This window comes from Candoia aspera, chromosome 2 (genome assembly GCF_035149785.1).
Source record: "Candoia aspera isolate rCanAsp1 chromosome 2, rCanAsp1.hap2, whole genome shotgun sequence".
Classification (NCBI taxonomy): Eukaryota; Metazoa; Chordata; class Lepidosauria; order Squamata; family Boidae; genus Candoia; species Candoia aspera.
Window position 1 is genome coordinate 32,426,258 of NC_086154.1, and position 19,315 is coordinate 32,445,572.

The 19,315-nt window shown below is 36.2% G+C and overlaps 1 protein-coding gene across 2 annotated transcripts in view; it reads right to left on the bottom strand.

Moving 5' to 3' along the window:
• The window catches only part of LOC134489117 (contactin-3-like), a 157,155-nt gene that overhangs the window by 106,648 nt on the left and 31,192 nt on the right, over positions 1-19,315 (bottom strand). The window lies entirely within an intron of this gene.

The window sequence follows — 19,315 nt, forward strand, 5'->3', positions numbered from 1 at the left end:
CTTCCTTGTTGTCTAAAGTTTTCAGAAATATGGGCCCTTTTTCAGACATTCTTTTTAAAGTGTTGATTTTTTGGCAAAACATTTGAGGCAGAAGGAAAAATAAGATTTTTCCCTAAAGCAAAACAAGTACAGTATCATCACCCCTTGGAATCACTCTTCAATGAGGAAATAAATAATTGAATATCCTCTTCCTCAAATGTTATCCCAAATGTGGCACAAATAGGTACCACAATGAGAATCGAAAAGCCAATCAAGAGAATGATCAGATTCCCCCACATATATATAGGTTGTGTCAAAGCAAATTCTGAAATACCATGGAATTGTCAAAATAGGACAGAAATAGATTAAGACAATAAGTACTTGGAATTGCACAGCCAAAGAGGAAAAATGTAATTATCAATCTTGCAATTCACTGCCATGCAAATATTATGTTTACTATTAGATTAATCTAAAATTGTATACTGTTAGGTAAAGGCATAAAATATATAATGAAAGCATGTAACAATGCAATATCAACACAATAAATCTGGTGATTCTCTAAAAGAACAAGATTTTATAGCAAGAAATTGTAATTATAAACAGCAATTAAACTAAATAGGTTTAACAACACTCAAATCAGTTTCATAGATTAGAAGCATTTTCCATTTAAAGTAAAATTTTACTTAAATTGACAGAAAAGTTTAAAAAGCTATTAGAGATAATGAGAAAATAATTCAACACTATCCCAAACCAAGGAGCATAGTAATAGCTGTTGTATTAACTAATAAGAAAAAAGAAACCACAAAAAGATGTCTACAGTAGACTAAAACAATAAGAGGGTAAAAAAAATATATGGTATGGCAGTGAAATTTAAAAAGTAGTATTAACCTGAGGGCTTAAATCAAAAGGATAACAAACTCAGAAAAAACAACTACTGCGACTGAGTTGGAGAAAGGCTGATAAAGAAAGAAGATCACAGTGGACAATGCTAAAATATAGTAATATTAACAATGCATCTGGCATAATTAAAAATCAAATAAAACCTGCTGCTTTAAAAAGTTTTTATTAATGAAAAAGTTAAATTTCATTCTGCAAACAGGAAACATTCTGGGATCTGATACAATGAAGTCAGGAAAAGATAAGGAATAAATGAGTATTATTGCAGAAGTCATGTTCACAAAGGGAAAACCCACCGAATTTCGGTTTTTATTGCCTAATTTGGATAGATTTTTTTTAAAAAGCTGCTAAGAAATCAAGTAAGTATTCCTCTCCATCCCCACCCCAAAGTTATAAGTATAATATTCTGGGATATATAATATTCTGAGATTGCAAAAAGGATGCTAAATCAGAATTCCTGATGTTTTGTAAGAATTAGGGTTCATTCTGAATTTAAATATCTATTGCTACCTTTTTCTCCTTAGGGAATAACTGAAAATTTCAAATATCTAAGGTGGTATCATTTAGGAATACCAGTGTGACAGCAAAATATGCAACCCCCCACCCCCACTGAGTAACTGTGGCTAACAGAGAACTACAAATGTTAAATTGTTTGAATTTCTTGGAAAAAAACATAAATGCAAATGCCTATTGAAGTGACATAGTGGTTTTCAATCTTCCCAAATAAATTTGTTCTATAAATAAATAACAATAATATTTTCACTCCCATCTGTTTAAAAAGATTCTGCCCCTTCTGTTCTGGACGGGCAATGAAGAGAAAAATGAATTGATGAAATTATTTGGTAACATTAACCTCTTTGCATCAGAAAGCCAAGTGACAGCCATATGGAGAATTCCATCAGTATGTGATATAACAACATCACACAAAAAAATTATAGCCAAGCCAGGCTGACAAGCATATGGAAAAGTCCAAAGAAAGGACAGTTGAAGCTGCTTTTGGCAAACCTTTAATATGCTGTGAACCTCCAATGTGCATACCCTCTGTGCATGAGTAAATAGACAGGCTCAAGATTCAAACGGATCTTGATATTTATCTATCTGTCAAATTTATATACCCACCTATCTCACAGGAAGTGTGTCTGGGTGGCCTACAATAATCAAATAAAAACAATACATATATAAAAACAAGGATTAATATAAAAATCCACATTAAAAATAATTAAAATAATTAAATTTTATAAATTAATTTTATTTTTAATTGTTTAATCAATTAAATTAATACATCAATTTAATTATAAATAATTTTATATTTTACATTTTACATTTCTATATTTATCCATATTTATATTTATATTTTATAACGAATTATTTTTTTATTCACTGCAAACTGCCCAGAGTCGTCGCGTGAGATCGGCGGTGGAGAAATTTAAATAAATAAATACACACACACAGACACACACATGGTAGACAGAATGCAATTCAATGGTGAGAAATGTAGGGTACTCCACTGAGGTGTCCTAACAGCCAGGAACCACGCTGAGACAAGAATAGGTCTCTAGTGTTTTATTACTGCTACATGACAGAAAATCCTAACAAACTGAAGAAGCGTGGGAAAAATCCAGACATATAAACCTCAAAGACTAAGGCGGGCCCGATCTGTGTCTCTTTGAATGGCTACCTAATTCCTCAGTACTACGCATGCGCTTTACAGCCTGGATGGGAGCCCCCTGCTCGCCATCCTTACTCATGACAGAGGTAGGGGAAAAAAAGAAGAACAAGATGTTCAGGTATGTGACAGGTGGTTCCTGGTTCCGTAGTGTTACTTGTGATTACTTGTGCCTTGCAGACCACAGATTAAATGTGAGCCAGCAGCGTGCTGCAGCTGCCAAAACCGAATGCAATGTTGGGCTGCGTCAAGATGAGGTCAAGATCATGGAATGTGATAGCTCTGCTCTACACTGCCTTGATCAGACTGTGCCTGGAGTACTGTGTCTAGTGCTGGCTGCCACAATGCAAGAAGGATGCTGAGACTGAAATGAGTGTAGAGAAGAGCAACTAAATCCTCTGACAATGTTTAAAAGAACTTACTTACTTACTTCTATTTTGAATTTCATTACTGCCCATCTCGAAGAGTGACTCTGGGCAGTTTACAATAAATGTAAGATAAATACAGATTAAAATACAATACTTCCAATACTTGAAGGAATGTGAAAGGAAAGAGAATGCAGATTTATTCTCCATAGTGCCTATGAGTGGGATAAGAATCAGCAGGTCTTATAAACAGAGATCCAAACTTGGAAAAAAGAGGAATTTACTGACTGTGAGCAGTGTTCAACAGTGGACTATCCTGCCTCCTGGAGTCCTGAATGCCCAATTGCTGGACGTTTTCAGAACAGGGTTGTACAGCCACTTGCCTGGGACTGCCTGAGTAGTCCTGCCCTGGGTAGGGGATTGGGCTAAAAGACCTCCAAGGTATCTTCCAAGAAATTGAACACTATCAACACCTTCAGTCAGCTACTTTATTGTTTATAGTTGGATCCCTTACCAAATTATAAGATAATGGATGCAGCACAAATAAAGTTTAAATGAACAGTGTTTCAAGCATCAAAATATGTATCTAAAATAATTTTAAGATGAGAAACTGGCAAGCTAAGGATTGAAGTAAGAGTTGGTTATTAACCTTTAATTCTTGGCACAAATGACATTTTTCCTCCTGTATTGTTTAATTCTGTTGTTTTGTCTGACCAATTTCTCATGACCTCAAGTAGTTTTGGGAAAACTATAATCATCTGGCTCCTCTGTAGAACTTCTATTTCCTACATAATTCATTTAGGCTACGAAAATCCTCAAAGAAAGGCTTTTGGATATTGAATACCAAAATGAGAGTAGTTTTATCTTAGAATCTATCCAAGAATGAATCAAGCACCCTAGATAGATACTGGCCAAATATATTATTTCACTTATCACCCCATTTCAAGAAAGATTTTTCCTTAAAGCTAGGTATAATGTTCTCCCTTCAGCACTTTTATATGGGAAGTTTAATAAAGGTCCTCTACTGAGTAAAATCTGCCCCTCTGGTGCTGGCACAATTAAATCTATTCTTCACATGTTGCTACGTTGTTTTTTTTACAATGACATTTGAAAAAGCCTTATTTTCCTTTCTTAGTACCTGCTGCGGGCAAGTCTGATGAAATGTTATGTTAATCTCCTTTTATCATATTGGATCATTTTTATTATGCATAAAGTTGGCAAGTTTTGTAAGTTATCATGAATATCTGGAAGCAACTGACTTCTACTTTGCATGAGTAATATCTTTATTTGGATCCTTTAACTAATTTCCACCTACTTAGCTTTCTTACATTATCTATTGTTCTACTGTTTGTTGCTGATCTCTGATTGTAATAAAAACTATGTAATGGTTGCCTACCCCACACACTCAGACTCACAAGAGGGTACTTAAATGAAATCTGATTTATTAGGGAAATTATGGCAGATACAGAGAAAGCTGAGAATGACTAAAAGCGTGCCAAATACAAACTAAAAACCCTCGGCTCCAAACGTGATCCCTCCCCCCTACCAGCCATAGCAACCACCCCCCTCCCAGGTGCTGGTAACCGTTTTCCACACATCCTGGGAAAGCGACCTTGAAGACATGAGATAACCCAAACACATTCCAGTCCAGCGGCCAACAGATAACAACTCCCCGAAGAGGAATCTTCCTCCCTCCCGAGATCAAACACGTATCAGGCAAATGACATACACGTATCAGGGAAATGACATGCGAAGCGTTACGATGTACCAAGCCCATTGAAACGGTGAACATGACAAACTATCTTTTCTTTCTTTCTCTTGCATGCCCCTCCCCTAATTCATTAGCCAAGCAATATAAAGTCTTTTTTTTTAAAATCAAGCTTTATTGTATAGCTGAAATGGATAAAAATGGTTCTCCCATTCTATATATTTCAATGTAAAATCAGGAGTCAACTACAATGAGTACTGCTGTACAGAGATGACATAATTCCAGACTTAAATCTTCTAGTATGGGTATTTTTCCTCTCTAAAGCACTGAAGAGTTTATTCAGTGGAAACAAAAGTAAAAGGATCAAATTAAGCTTCAAGTCATTCAAAGTCTTGTTAAAAGATTTTTTTTAAAAAAATCATTTTTTTAAACTGTACCCTATGATAATTATTAATACTCAAGGAAACCTAAAGCTGAAAAATATCATGGCTACAAAAAGGCAAACAAAAACAGGAACAGAAATATAGGTGTGATTTTAGTGGCCATTTTGTTCCAGGAAGCCTCATTGTTCATTGTGCTCCTTCACTTTCATTATTAGAGCTTGCAGATCATCTGCATGTTTAGTTCTCAGAGAAACATTATCAGCTTAGTGTAAGTTATGGATGTTTCCTCCTCTAATTAGAAAACTTATGCTCATCTTCCAGTCCAGCTTCCCTCAGTATAGATTCAGCATACAGACTGAATAAATAAGGGGAGAATGTATAGCCTTGTCACACTCCTTTGCCAACCTGAAGCCAGTCTGTTTTTCCATGTTCTGCCTAGACTATGGCAAACACACATACACACACCCTTTGGCCCTTCCTACAGATGATGTTGCCGGTCACTATCTCTCAACTGAGTGATAACACCAAGTTCTAGTAATGGGTAAAAATGGGAACATGGTAGAACAATTTACACTTGCACACATGAGGCAGTTAAATTCCTTGTCTTAACAAATCTCTCTCCAGACACTGATTAAGTACACAATCATATGCAAGATCCTACAGAATATCTATTAAAAGTAATGGGGAAAAGTATAATTAAAGCATGCTTTATTTCAAAATTTCATTATTCTTTTTTTCCCCCCAGTCATAGGTATTCGTCATGTACTCACAGTGTTTATTTACCTTTTCTGATCGTTTCTAATCTCAGGCAGTTCCTTCTCCCCTCCAAATTTTCTCCAGGGACTTCTAATGTATTAATGGATTCTATTCTGATGAATCAAACACTATTTTGGGGAGATACTTAATGTAAAGTATATGAGCTTGACTATAAAAAAGTTTTTTATGACTCATTCTGATAGGGAAATTAATTCTATTGTCACTGCAGGAAAAAATAAGATTAATGGTGTCTTACATAACAGTAACATAGGTTTCCACACTGGATCATTTCTAGTTTCCTTTATTAGGATAATTGCTTTCTGGTTAAAAGAATGAAAACATAAAATAAGATAGACAGCGTGCTTATTTTTAGTACCTGACATTATTAAGATTGCATTTATCTACCATTTAATGCCTTCAATAAGCATACAGGGAAAAAAATGCTTAAGTGAAATATCCCAGAGTCCCAACTACAATCAGGTGCCAGTACTTCCTCTTTTGTATTTTCTTCTTTTCCTTTTTTGGCACTTTATTGTCTCTTTCTACTTTAGCATGCTCAGCTGACCATACAACATTTATTACTATGTAACAACACTATTGTGCTCCCACTACATACACTGCCTATAAAGTTTCTGAGTGCCATTCAAGGTGCTGGTCATTGCCTATAAAGCCTATGCAGCTCAAGGCCTGGGGATCTTCAAGACAACTTATTCTATATAGATTATGCCTGCTCAATCCAAGAACAATGAGAAGGACAGCTGAATGCCCCCACTTATTGAGAGATGTGACAGGTGAGGGGAGAAAGACACCTCTGTGAAGGTGTCATACTGTGGGGAGTCTTCCTATTAGTGCTTGAAATTATTCTGTTTATCCTAGATTAGCATTACAGATGCCTTGCTGAAAGGCATGTAATTCTTGTTCCCTTGATCATGCCAGCTACATGGAACTTGAAAAGTGTTCCCTTTCCTGGAACAGCCTGGCCCCCAAGGCAAGGGATGCTCCTCACTCATGGCCTTCTGGAAGCTCTTAAAAACTGCAGAAGGCTCTTGGGATTTGAGTAATATAGACCTCCCAGTGCCAGGAATCTTATTTTAATTTTTCAAATCATAATTAAATTCTGTATTTCTTTTCCTGTGTATTATTATACTTTGTTGCCTTTACTGAACTAGCTGCAGCTGTTGCTTTTGCACATGCTTAGAGTCACTTTAAATGAAGCAATTTATAAGTGCATAAATTAAATTAATAAAGGTATACCCTTTTGTGCTGTGAATACAAGCCTATAAATTGCTTACTAATTCAAACATTTGTTTTTCTAATCAAGGTCTGCTGTTATTTTAACAGTGCATATCTGAACAGAAAAGTATGCCAGAATATTTTTTTTTACGTATACCAGAATATTTTTAAATTCAGTTCTTGGCTAACTGAAAAAGAAAGGTGGTAGTGGTGGTGGTGGTTGTTGATGATGATTTATTTGACACTGAGGGATCATCTTTACAAATACAGTAGCTTATAAGAAAAGTCAGAACTGAAAAAAATGAAGGAAGATACCTACCAATTACACACTTCTTTTTCAAAATGTTATCTTTATCCTTCTCTCCTTTCTTCCCCATCCTCAATATAATATTTACACTTTAATCAATCAAAAAAAGAGCACACACCATCAATTCTAGGTAAAAGCATATACTAACAAAGGGTTAATTTTGTCCAGATTTCTCATGACACACATTTCTTCCCCACTCCAGCAATATCCCACATGGCTGGGAAGGAAAAATCTCCTAAGTGCCCAAGATCAAAGCAGTAAGAGAAAAGCAGTGTTGGGCATCAGTGAAACAAGGTGACACTTCCCAAAGTCTTGCCTCCTTATTGGTGCATGAAGAAGAGGAAGAATGGTCAGCACCCGTATAAGTACAGCAGTAGAATAATCCTGGTTAGGAGATGTCAGAAAGGGTAGTCTGGGGTTGGATGGGTTAAGGACTTCGGAGAGGAGGAAGGATTATTACATTTTACACAGACTGGTTTAACTGGTAAAACTCATTTGATTTCATGTAAATGCTAGTTTTAGTTGTAAAGACTTGTGATTACATATCACAAATAACTGTTTAAGTTTTGATTTTGATTTTTAAACAAACTTCAGACCCAGTTAACTCTGATGGAAGTAACTAAAGGAACCAAAAGTAATTTAATTATTAGATGCAATTTCATCAAAGAGCATACACTACTAAAAGAAAAAACATGTGTGTGCTGTGTACTGCATTACATAAACATTCAAATAAATGGTATTTCCAGCGCCCTCTTTTTCACAGCTACAATTATAGTAACCCTAACTAACACTGCACACCTATGCGTATCTATTCAAAAGTAAATCCATTAAGTTCAATGGGGATTGTATAACAGGATAAGCTGAAGATTTAAAAAATGTCTAAGGGTATGCAAAGGCTATCATAATTTATATACTTTATTAAGTCAGTTCACCTTATTTCGGAAAACTGTGATGCTGAATCAATTTGTATCTTAAATATATATTCCAGATTTAAATACAGCAAGGTCTTATTAGATATGTCAAAAGCACCACCAAAATCACAAACAGAAATGGAACAGAAATAAACAGAAAGTTCAAATATTTCGTTTTTTCCTTTCTGCTTATTAATTTTTTTCCTCTCTTTAAAAATAAGGACCTGGGATAAATGAGACAGATTTATTAACATGTATAAAAGTAGCAGTATGCACAAAATGGAAAATATATTCTTGTGTCAAACCTACCCAGAACTGTTTCAAATTAGCTAAAGGTGAGCAGAAACAAAACCCGCATTTTGGTTGTTCTAGGTTTTGGCTTACTGTACTGTAATGGTTCCTTAGCAGTAAGGAACAGGATCGCAATGCAGCATGCCCCACCCATCCATCTACTTTTGATTTTCCCAGTGGCTACTGTCCCTTCCCTCTCCTGCCTTCCTTAGCCTCTACCAATGACTACAGAAACCATTGGCTAGGGAAGTCCTCAGTGGTGGTTTTCCCCACTGTTACTTCCCCTAAACCAAACATGTTTTGGTCTATATCCAGAATAAAATACGCTATTTCATTCCTCATATGGAAAAAAAAAAAACACGTATATTTTAATTAATACATGGAACACCCTGAAATAGCTGCTTTGTTTATGGACATTTTGTGCACAGATTTTTTTTTACATCTTTAGATAAAATAATTACAACACACATAGTTAACCTGCAGAATTCACTACTACAAGATGTTATAATCACAACGAATTTGGACAGTCTTGAAAGACAATGAAATTAATAGAGGAGAATATTATTAAGACTCCTGGAAGTCAACCAAGTATAATTTTGACTAAATATATGATACTAAAAATATAGGGCAACTCTACATTCTCTTATGTAATTTACAGTAAAAAATGAATACCATATATAAACGTAAGAAAAAGTATAGAATGAATATGAATCAGAGAATGCAGTGATTTACCTGCCTACTAATCTAATAATGCAATTTAAAACATGTGTATTCATAATCACCACTGGGTTCTGTAGAAATGACTCCCAGATAGCTATGTGGATATGGGGACGATAGGATTTTCTTCTTGTTGTCTCATCTATTTCCATGTATTCCACTGATCATTTAGAGCAAAATAATTGTATTCTTCAGATAAAGGCAAAAGCCTCCACCGCATTGCCAAATAAGACCTTAATGATTTCTTATAAGATGGTACTTTAAGTTTATATTTGGTATCATTCTGATGGTGGACCAATTCTTAATTGGTTGCATTTGGTCTGACAAACAAATTCAGTGAGTTCCAAGAGAAACCTATCCTTTGAGAGTTTTAATTAGATTTATCACTGCATCTGTACAATGCTTTTCCTGCTCACAGCCAGAAGTTTTATTCAGAGGTTAATTAGAATATAATCTTGGCAGAACTGAAGAAGATACCAAAAAAGGCAGAATACTCAGCAGAAATAACAAAATTCAAAAATATCCTTCTCAAGAGAAAATTTGGAGAACCTACTACATTATTTCCTCTATCCTCTGCTCTGTTGTATATTCAAAATACAATGGAACTTACATCTGTCTACAAAGAATTTGATTGAAATGAATGAATTCAAAGACATTATCTATTATTATAAGGTAACCCAATTCATTAAGATCAGAAAAAACAGTCTTCTACTATTAGGCACTTTTTTCTTTTCTTTTTCGCGTTGGGGTTTTATCTCTGAAAGATACAGAATTGTTACGTACACTAATTTCAAAAACTTGGAAGGGAAAATTCTCCCCTAATCCCCCTTGGTCCACCAAAATGTAAATGCTTTCATATGACTTTCTTGTTTCCCTTTGATTTGGGGATATTTAAACATGTATGAGACCACAGAATATTGCATTTTACTATCATATGTTGTGGATATGAAATACCTCACCTCTTAAAATTGATGGGCATAGCCTGTAACATTAGAGTCAAAGTGCCATTCTCTAAGCACAATGAAACTGATCTTTTATTTACTACTGTTTAGATATTCATTCAATTTCAAAACTACCAAAAAATGATGGGCCTATTCAATCAGTCCACCCAAAAACTCTTGGCATGTGTGGAGTTTTCCCAGGTGATGGTGGACAGTTCTGCTGAGATCTTAACTGTCTGTTGGAATAGGAAGGCAGCAGTGATCTTGGACAACATTGTACCTGAGTGGCCTCTCCCAGCTTAATGACCCATGGGGACCCTTGGTATTCTGAGGAGCTCTGGGGAATGAAATGAACCAAGAGACCCTTAGAATCTCACTGGTATAAAACAAGTGTGAATTTGACCAAACACAGATAAGAGTCTACATCTGCGCAAATACCTTGGTGATAGAGTGGCAAGACATCAGTACTTCTCTGCTATCCAGTGCCCCTTTATAAAGACACCTATACCCAATTGAGTAAGAATGGGCAGGAAGATTATCTAGGCAGCCATTGCAAGAAATTTTTCTAAGCATCTAGAAGACAAAGGCTTCCAGAAGAAATGGCTGAGGCTCCTTCTTGTAATATTATCTGAGATGAGTTTGATCCTGTGAATTTTGAGGAAGTAGACAGGATTCTCTGCAGAATCAGTTCAGAAACCTCCTGATTGGGAAAGTCTCTAGGGAGGTAAGGGGACCTGTATCAGATTCGTGTTGAATATATACTTGTGAGTGTTTGGGCTGCAAATGCAGAGGACTATGGAGGAAATAGATCATCTGGCCCAGTTTCAGGCCCACATTCAGCATGGAGAAGGCACTGATCCTACTGACTGATTATCTCTAGGAGGACCAGGACAGAGTAGTGTGATCTTCCTGATCCTGCTTGATCTCTCAGTGGCTTTTGATACAATTGATCATGGTATTCTTCTGAGCCATCTCTGACACTTAGGAGTGGGGGCATTATATCTGAACAGTTTTCCTTCCTGAAGGATGGTTCCAGTAGGAGAGTGCAGAGACTGAGCTCCAGGCCTCTTAATTTTAGGAGTGGCACAAGGCTCAACCCTCTCCTCATCCAATTCAACATCTACATAAAACCACTGGGCAAGTTATCCATTGGCATGGAGACAGGTTTCATCAGTACATTGATGATATCCAACTGTACATCTTGATCTCTGGCTGAATAAGTAATGCTGTTAAAATTTAAATTGCTGGTTATCACCTTTAAGGGGTGGGTCATGGGTTGGGGCCTGGATATCTCTGGGACTGCCTTCTCCCACTAACATTTACCCACCTGATAAGAAACAGATGGGGAGGGCTCACCGCATGTCCCTCATTTAGAGATTGTCACCTTCTGGGGCCACATAAGCATGCCTCTTCAGTCACCACCCACCTCCTCTGGAGTATTACTCCCCTCAATGTGTGTTTGGTGAAAATTGGTGAAAACCATAAGGCCAAGGGGTTGGATTGTTGTAATATCCTCTTGAGTCATTAGACTGGGTCTTCTACTGGTATTGTTAATGCTTTTATTCATGATTCCAAATTTCATAGGAACATTATGTGCTTATTTTTTAACTAATTGTAGTTTTAATCCCAATTACATATTTGGAAGTGGTCTATAAATCCTGAAAATTACTAAATATTTAGAAATCACCGAGCATTATAAAAATGAAGCTTCTGTCATGCCCTTGACCATGTTAAGGATCAAACATGAAAGATGCTATAATTGAGAGTGGAATGAAAATGGGAATGTGGTGGCTAAAATAATCTGTTATTGCTACTATATTACAACTCCAGGGTCATCTTTCTCTTGTCAATTATGGTTGAAGCTTAATTTGTAACATTTTAAAATTAAAAATTAAAAATGTAAATTCTGTGCATTCATCTCCTGAGGGCCGTTTCTGTTTGCATTCCTTTCAGAAGAAGTAAGTGTTGACAAAAGTTAGTTAATTAAAAAGCAAGTTATAAAAGAAATGAATAGCTTTTGATTTTCAAAGGAAGCATGGCATTTCTTCATAGATTTAAAAGACTGATGCTTAGTGTACAGTAAAAAAAAATGATGGTAAAATATTCCAAGGGGGGTCTTTCATAGTTTAATCTCTAGGCACATTTTTTTCATGCATATGAGGATAATAACAGAAAGTTAATATATTTAATTACTTTATAAAACTCCAAGACAGAATGTAAATCTTAAAATAGAGTATCTTGATTTTTTTTTTAAAAAAATCAAGTCTTTACATGACTATACTTTGGACAATGTAAACTTATAATGTATATGATCATTTTGACTTAAAAGGGCACCTATAAATAGGTTACCGTAAAACGTAGGGTTGTTGAGGAATGCAAAACCAGCTCCTAGTAATACTTAAGAAAATTTAAATATGAAATGTACTTTGAACTAATGGTATTGAATATGTACTTTAACAGAAATCAGATTCAAGAACACACTTTTTGTATCTATCTCCACACAGAACACTAAAGAAAATAATCAAGTCACTTCTAGCATTCTATACCCTAGTAAGCTAGATATCTTGGCCCTGAGTATAAATTTTTGAGGGAGATGGACGGTGACTAAATTTGAAATACACACACACGCACACATATATAATTTTAATGAGTATTACTGTCTAACTCTGTTTTAAAGCTACTCAAACTAGTGACTCTCATCAGATTTGCTAAATTATATTTTCAGTGCAGAGATCCACAAACTATGATATTTCTCAGATGTTATTTCCCCTAGTAAAAGTAACTTCGAGCACATGCAGTGTCTCTTCCTTTCAACTGAGTTAATACAATGTACAGGTAGTCCTCGTTTAGCAACCACAACTGGAACTGGCAACTTGGTCAGTAAGTGAAACAGACACAAAGTGAAACCACAACCGTGCTTATGATCTTACCTCAGCTTTCCTTTGCCTTATAGACCTGTGAAGGTTGTAAATACAAGGATTGATAATAAAGTTACTTTTTCATCACTGCTGTAACTGTGAAGTCACTAAATGAGGCAGTCACTAAATGAGGACGACCTGTAGCCTGTTTCTTTATGTAATGAAAATACGAGATGGCAAAGCTTCTGCCTAAGCCTAAGGAGTCACGGAGGAAGGTTTTCGTCTCTCAGAAATGCGCCCAGCTGGGTTTCAGGTTTGTTTATTTATTTTATTTATTATATTAATTTTGAGGCCAGAGAACTGCACAAGAACCCTACAAATAAAGTTTTAAAAGAAAACAAAGTATGTCAAGAAAAGAAGACAACTGACTGAAAGACAAAGCCAAAAAAGGCAAATGGTAAAAACAAAACAAAACAAACAAAAAGGGCTCAACCACCATGCTAATCCAAGGCCTGGAACAACACCCAGGTTTTCAAAAGTTTCCAGAAAGACAACAGGGTGCAGTATTATGGGGGCATAATACTGCACAGGGCAGGAGTCATTAGTGAGAAGGCATGTTCCTAGGTCCCACAAGATGACACTGCTTAACTGACAGGACCTAGAGTGTGCCCGCTCTAACTCACCTGACCGGACAGACAGAAATATATGAAGACAGGTGGTCCCTCAAGGAACCAGGCCCTATAATTATAAGTGACAACAGCACCTTGAACAGCAACTGAAAGCCAAATGGCAATCAGGGCAGCTTGCAAAGCAGATGGGACATGTGTGTATACTGCAACATACCCATCACTGGCCAGGATGATACATTCTAGACCAGCTGTAGATTCTGAGTAATCTTCAAAGGCAGCCCCATGTACTGTAGTCTGCATTGCAGTAATTCAATCAAGAGGTGACTAAGGCATGAGTGACTGTTTGAAGGGCCTCCCAATCAAGAAACGGGGACAATTGGCACAGAAGGTAAACCTGCACAAATCCCTCTTGGTCAGAGCTGCCACCTGCTCCAACAGGACCTCCAGATTACACACTAGTCTCATATGGGGTATTGTAGCTCCATTAAAGACTAAACATAGAAAGTCCTGACCTTTTTTTAATAAGAATGTTATTATTAAGTTTCAGACAAAGATAAAAGCTACAGAAAAACAAAAAAAAACTACAAAGAAAAAAAAGTGTGGAAACACAAGAGAAAAAAAAAAATTAAGAGTTACAGAAAGAGGTGACTTCTGACTTTGAACAGCAAGGATATACAACAATTTACCATAATCAATCCCTTACTCTATATTAAACCAAAATCACATTATTTCTATAAATCATTCCATTGGCACATTATAAAACCCACTAAATACAGTTGTTCCATCCCCTTATGTTAAAAGAAAGAGAAGAAATATATATATATAGTACCTGTATATATAAACCTCCTAATCAACTACCCCCTCAAGGATAACATTTATTTAATTATTTCCTTCCTACTATTATTCTATACATTCCTGTCTACTATAATAAAGATCAAATTAAAAAGCATATACTGTATATTGTCTGCCATTATACTTAACAATACAACAATTTTAACAATCTTAATCATGTTAAACCTAAAACCAAGTAATATTTTTCTACTTTAGTAATCTTAATCCAAATCATTAAAGATAAATGAAATCAGCCAAACCCTAAAAGCAATCCAGATAGATATTCTTAAACCCTTATCCCACTTCAAAATAGACCAAAGCATTTACATGTCCCCCAATGCGCACAGAGCTTTTTCCTTACAGAAATCAGTCCAACTTCCCCCCTCAAAAACTTCGACTTCTCTTCAGGAAACCTCCCATACATAATAGCCCCTTCTTTTCCATGGCATTCCATCAAAAGATGAATTTCACTTATGGCTTGCAACTCAATCTCCCCCTTTAATTTTTCAGCTCAATTATCCAATCTTCTACCCAGCATTTCAACAGAAGCTGAAAAGACTGTTAAATTGCTGTTAAATTCTTCAATTCCATCCACGACATCCCCAACCAAGTGGCACACTTTAAAACTCATATTTTCCACAATGTCCTGAATGCCTTGCATAAAAACTTGGTAAGACTCAGAATCTGTTTGAAATCTCGTTGGAAGTCAGAGAAAGTTTGTTTAAGATCCTCCATGACTCAAGCAGTAGATTATGGAGCCCCTTAGGAGCTTCACCAGCGAAACTCGAGGATATGAAGGAGTCACAGAATATGTTTGCAGAAGGGAAAGTGATAAGCAGACAGTTCCCCAGGGAAAGTAGAAGCAGAAAACTGAAAGTTCAAAACAGCCGATTCAACCTGTAGAAAAATGCTAATATCTTTAAATTTAATACAAAAATAATAACAGGGGGACAATTATTTACTCAGAATTCTTCTTAATATTTGGATGGAAAACAAGACAAAACTTAAAAAGATTTTTTTAAAAAAAAATTAATCCCAAAAATAACGATAAGCACCAAGAGAGCCAGCTTCTCCTTGCTGTAGAAAGCCTCTCTTAGGATACATGTACTTAAAGATATATAGATAAATTGGGTGACTTAGAAATGGGGTGGCTGGTCTTCATGTCCCTTTCAGCTACATCACGGCTTGGAAAATGGTGACGTCCCAGCCTCCTGGCTACTCTTACCAGTTGAACGCGAACTTTCTTTGCGATCTGGCTGCAAGCCGCCATCTGGAGGACAGATGGAGTGATTCCAGGTGTTTTCCTCTCCCGGAAAAACACTCCTGGGTTTCAGGAAAAACCTGCCTGAGCCCCCAAAAAATGCCACGTTGTCAGTTCTGCCCGCTAAAACCATGGGCACAGCTGTTCAGTCCATGTCCCCACCAGAAGTCAAAAATCCTGACCTTTATATAGGTTTCTTATGAGGACAATGATATGTTCCAGGTTTCCCATTTTTCAAAAATATTCCACAGCTTGACGTGATATACACAACTGAAGGCCTTTCTATAATCAATGAAACACATAGTGACTCCTTTTCTCAATTGTCCAGCATGCATCAGCATTAATGTCTCAAGTTCCTTAGCCTGTTTTAAACCAAGCTTGAATATCTGGCATCTCTGTTTCCATGTAAACATTATTACACTAGCATGTGAAATTAAGGAAATGGTACAATAGTTTCCACTCTGTAAAGTCTCTCTTTTTTTGGTATTGGAATGTAGATTGACCTCTTCCAATCTGTGGGCTACCATATCATTCTCCAGATTTGCTAGCAGTGTCATTAGAAAGTTTACTGATTCTTCTTCTATGGGTATTCCATCAGTTCCTGTAGCCTTCTGACTTGGTAATGACTGGAGTGTGATCTAACTTCATCTTCTAGTACTAGAGGTTCTTGTAAGTAGGGAGTATCTTGTAAGGTATCTTGGATGGTGATACATCTACCCTATATTCCTTCAATCTTTATTTGATCTCCTTTGAATCAGTTGCTGTCAATTAGAGTCCTTTAGCATATCAATTCGAGGTTGGAAGCTACTTCTGAGTTCAGAAATCTTTTAATATACTTTTGTTGTTTTTCCATGTCTCTTTCCATCTTTGATGTCTTTACAAATGTTATGATACTGCTTCTTGTCTGTTCTAACAGCTTTCTGAAACCCTTTGTTATGTTCCTTCCCGAGATTTCTGTCTTCCTTGACTTTAACTTTATTCTTGGCAATCTCCATGGTTTCTTCTGACATGTAGTTTGCTTTCTTCTACTTCTTCATCTTTGACAGTGTCTTTTCCCATTCATTCTTAACGACTTATTGAAGTTCATTCCACAGTTCCTCTGGTTCTCTATCAGTGAGGTTCAGGACTTCAAAGTGATTCCTGATGCCCTCCTTGAAAATGGTGGGTATATGCTCAAGATCATACTGTGGAAACTGGCTGGCTTTCTTCTCCTTCTTTAGCTTAACTTGGAACTTGCACATGAGCAATTTGTGATGTGTTCGACAGTCAGTACCTGGCTATGTCTTTGATGCTATAATGGAGCTCTTACACTTCCTTTTAGCAATAATATAGCCAATTTGGTTTCCGTAGACTCCATCTGGTCATTTTGGTTGCTTGAAGACAGTGTTAGCTATGAGGAAATCATTATAGTGGCAGAAAGTGACAGGTCAATCTCCTGCTTCATTTCACTTCCCTAAGTTATACAATCCAAAGCCCCTGTTGTACGGCAAATATGTAACAGCAGGAGCTAAGCATATGGTATTTTCTAGGAAAACCCAGTAATTAGGGAAGGCAAAATACTTTCTGACCAGAAGAGAATAGAAAACCACAAAGCACATAGATACATCAGCAGTTGCTAGCTGCACAACTAGGGAAGCAAACAACTGATGTGTGATGACACACAGTCTACAGACTATATAGTCCACTCTGTAGTAGTTGCATTTTGGCAATCTTTACTGCTGCCAGAAATTAACCTTATTATTTCCTAAGAGCTCCCAGTAAATGTCTCTATAAATTTGTTGTAACTCATAAATCCAGCCAATTACTCTAAAATGCTAGAACGATTACATGTGGTGTGACCATGGAGGAGGTAACTTACTATCCTCCAGAAGTTTGCATTACAACTCCAACAGAATTTGTCACTGGCCGTGTTGCCTAGGTTGAATGGAAATTTAACTCAAAAGTTTCTGCTGAACATCAAGTTGATCTTCTCAAATTACAGTAACTGAACATTCCCATATTATTTAATTTCTTGTAGAGGAAAAAAAAAATTGTGAAACTTGCTTATTAGAAAAAGTTGTGACGCACCTGAAACATGAGAGAGAAGGTCTTCATAAAACAGTTTCTCCATTTTGAAAAGAGCAATAGAGATCAGAATATAGTATTAAGACAACCAGTTGAGACATGCTCCCAGTTCTTTATGGTCAGAGAACTGGGAGAATGCTTTGTGCTCACATTCTCTACTCCCACACTGTTCCCTTTAGTATGCTCTAACTCCTTCCAGCATTTCAGAATTCTAAGGTTTACACAGGACTGGAAAAACTTTCTAAATTGTCAAAAAGAAAGCATGGGTGTTTGAATTATGGATTCAGTCCCAAGAGGCTCAAGAATTGTATCTTATCCTTCCAATATCATTACATCTTTAGCTAGTCACCTTTACATTTATAAAATGTGCTCTTAGAAAAAGTGTAAAAATTACACAATGTTTCATGGTGCTTTACTAATGTCTGCTGTATCAATTTCAATCTGTTAACACTTTATGCCTTTTTTTTTTGTTAGTTTTATGTGTGGCATAGTTCCCGTTTTATTTTTATTTTTTTAAAAAGAACCAAATTATTTTAAAGCTTCTGTGACAGATTACTTGCCCTGCCCAACCTTGTCTGTTTTTACAGAAACATCATTACTTGGATACAGAAAATTATGTGCTGCAGTCCTCTGCTTTGTTCTTAAAAAGAATTTCGCAATAAAAATGCAGTGTAGAAAGATCAATATTTCTATTTACTCACTGAGAAAACTCATCCAACTACCTTTCTATTATTATATAACACCTGAAATGTAAAAATGGTGAAAAAAACCAATAAGAATATTGTGCGCTTTTAAGGAAAAATGAGATCAATCATTGCTACAGAACCTCTTTTCAACTTTATGTCTGAAACCTCTAATTTCTTCTTGTATTGCTCATGATATTCTTGAGGACTATAGAGTAAAGAGGGAGCAACTGATAATTAATTTAAATACAACTACAGTTTTCTTTTTTTAATAACTCTATTTTTTAAAACTTGTTTTAAAATAGGTGGTCTTCAGTATCTTCATCGCCACTTCATTACTGCTGTAACTGGATCCTTCCACCTTGCTGTTGGTCATCTTCTCTTTCCTTCCACCTTTCCTAACATTATAGACTTCTCTGAGATCCAGACCTTTGACTCGTGTGTCCAAAGTAGGATAATTTGAGCCTGGCCATTTGTGCCTCAGGTGAGAACTCTGGGCTGACTTGTGTGATGAACCATTTTTTGTTTTTTGCTATCCATGGCATTCAACATCAGAGTTCAAAAGTGACAATACTCTTTCTACCCTACTTCTTTAAAGTCCAATTTTTGCTTCCCTAGAGTGTCACAGGAAACAGCATTTATGTATGTATGTACGTATGTATGTATTCATTTTTCAAATTTCCATCACCGCCCATCTCCCCCGAGAAGGGGACTCTGGGTGGTTTGCAATCAAAATTAGAACACATAATTACAACATAAATACTATATAAAAATAGAATAAATACAGAGTAAAAAATAGAAAATCCAGCACCATATATCTTGTTTATTGGGGAGA